Consider the following 2,828-nt stretch of genomic DNA (forward strand, 5'->3'; position numbering starts at 1 on the left):
TTTTCGGGGGGGGGGTTTAATATTCTTTATGTTAGAAAACTTAAGTTCAGTAAGTTCTCCCTAAAATCTACAGGTGATGAAACTGCATACAATACAATATACCTATTAATAAATATTTCCAATCTGCTGGTCTGGCAAAATAGTTTCTATTACTACTACTACTGGTCCCCACTACTGTGCTGAAAACTGTCAACAGTTTGGAGTAATCTAATTATGGAGCAGTTTCACTGTCTTTTTGGGGGGAGCTGCATTGCACACAGAAAGAAGAATGAATCCTTTTGGATGTTCATAGATAGAGCTGGGGTCCTCCTTTTTCCTTTTCCCAAGGTCGTCTTAGGATAAAGGTGTGTGAAGTCATTGCAAAATAAGTGTTTATTTAACATTATTTTACAATAAATCAATAGCTCGTACAGTCTAGTGAATTTGTGTTACATATCAACTCCTACTGTGTCTGTTTCACAAACCTGATTTGTGGGCAGTAATTGTCCTAAGTTCAGGGATGTGACTACTTAATAACTTGGTTCCAGTTACTGAAGTGCACTCTTTTGAAACTACTTAAAGGATTTCTTTTGTTTATGCTGTGGATGAAGTTGCTGAGTTCAGAAATAAAAGTGTTTGCTTAAATCTGCTATACACTATTGTCAGTTTAAAATCGTGAATTGGACTTTCCCTAACACAAGGATTATATGCAGGGGGCTTTGTGGAATTTGCTCACCTGAAAGCTAAATTACTGTAAGTCTGAAGGATAAACCTAATTTCCAGGAAAGGGTGAGCTGAAACCAACCTCGTATTCAGGTATAAGATGAAATCTGGATAGCTGCATGTCCCAGTGTGTTCTTTTGATGGCCACTGTAGCTTCAAGTGCATTTATTTTAGTACTTTAAATCAGATCAGGAGTGTGTTTTTGAAGTGAATTTCCTGATTGTCCCCTTAAAATGCTTTGGCTTGTATCATGTAAGAGTCTCAAAGCATGCAAACTAGACTCCTTTCAGATAAAGTTAAACTCAAAGATGCACACCAGAAGCTCAGCCAGTGTAATCCAGCAGCTGATGGGCATGCAGTCCACAGGGCAAGATGGAAGCTGGTCAGAAGTAAAAACTCCTGCAATGCATTCAGTGTGTACATCGGGTCCTCGCTAACTCAATTGTTTTACTTGTCGATCCATTCCTATTTCATTGCACTGATTGCTAATGCAGACATTGGCTTTTTATGTTGTACTCAGCGACACAGTGATATGTCATTGCCTGGAGATGATACCTATCCTGAAGTCTGTAACAAATCTGGTTCAACGTTTAACAGGAATACTTGCTTGAAATAGAACATAATACAAGGTGGAATGGTACTCAGCCATATTGTAAGAACGATTTCAAAAAAAAAAGGGGCGGGGGGGGGGACCCAAGAACAATACTCTCTGGTACTCAACTTCTTTATTGGGAATCTGACAGGTTCATCTGATTTACCTTTTTTTGCGTAATTACCATACAGTATTGCAAAAACATTAGGCACTGTGGAGAAAGAGCATTTTTTAAAGTATAAATTATTTTCAGAGTAGGCATCAATAAAAATGATTGTGGCATATAAAAATTTAACGTATCGAATCAAGCGACAGGAAAAGTGAGTTGGAAATCATCTTTTATAGGTACCTCTGTTTCCACCTGATAACCTCATAAATTTAAAACCATCTGTCAGAATTCTTTTGCTGCAGTTCTATAAAAAGGTTTTTTTTATAAGGAATAAGCCACAATTCCGTAACAAGTATTTTTGATGAGGAGTAATTTCAGTAAGTTAGTCTATGGCATCCCAACCTAAATTGCTAGTTGATGGAGTCCCATCCCTTCTCCCCATGTTTCATCTTCTCCCTTGCAGCTGTTCTCACATTCATCTGACACTGCACTTCGGTATTGCACTGTGCTAAACTAGTAGAAAACTGCTCCAACAAAACAATGATCAATTTAGCAAAAAGAATTAGGGACAACTGGAAAACTGCCAGAGCCAGAATGAGCAAGGGGACAGAAACATGCAGTCCAGGATAGGGAGGAATGGCACAAACACGTAAAGCGGCAGTTAAGTCAGCATACGTTGCAGTGGAACCATACCTTTAGGGTGCAGATACCAAAGAGTCTCCAGATGTCAGAGGCAATCCCATCCTCTCCCATCATTCCCACTCCTGTTCCCAGACACACCTTTTATAAGGTAGCAGACCTTACAAAATTATTCTTAGGTACGTGGCATTCTGCCGAACTTTCCTTCAGAGCCAAAGCCTTTAAAATGGGTACTCTTAGGAAAGGAAGTAATTGTATAAAACAGTATTGTCAGCCTACACTCAATGTGCTTACCAAGCATTGTACAGAGCAATACTCTGATTAGTAAGTTGCTGAGCTCTGATGCACAGAGACTGAAGCAATAAGGTGTAATAAGGATGATCATGTGCATTAACACCTGTATGATAACAGAGTATTTTACTATTATTTATATTATTATCTAATCGGAAGACAGTGGAGTATAGTCTGTCTCATTTACTTAAACACAGTGTTAGTGGTTTAGACTACGTATAGACCTTTAGAGAACCAAAGCCAATGAAGTATGTGTTTGTAAGTACTCTTACTGGGACTGAGACCTTCGAGTTCAAAGGGTTTTTTTGTTTTAGTTTTGTTTTACCCTTGTGTGCCTTAGAATCATAGAATCATTAAGGTTGGAAAAGACCTCTAAGATCGAGTCCAACCGTCGACCCAACACCACCATGCCCACTAAACCATGTCCCTAAGCACCTCATCTACATGTCTTTCAAATACTTCCAGGGATGGTGACTCAACCACTTCCCTGGGCAG

General features: G+C 39.0%; 1 protein-coding gene across 2 annotated transcripts in view; it reads left to right on the plus strand.

Annotated features, from left to right (window-relative positions):
* Window positions 1–2,828, plus strand: part of CASK (calcium/calmodulin-dependent serine protein kinase (MAGUK family)) — a 139,992-nt gene that overhangs the window by 93,298 nt on the left and 43,866 nt on the right. The window lies entirely within an intron of this gene.

Source organism: Pygoscelis adeliae, unplaced genomic scaffold (genome assembly GCF_000699105.1).
Source record: "Pygoscelis adeliae isolate BGI_AS28 unplaced genomic scaffold, ASM69910v1 Scaffold92, whole genome shotgun sequence".
In the NCBI taxonomy this organism is placed as follows: Eukaryota; Metazoa; Chordata; class Aves; order Sphenisciformes; family Spheniscidae; genus Pygoscelis; species Pygoscelis adeliae.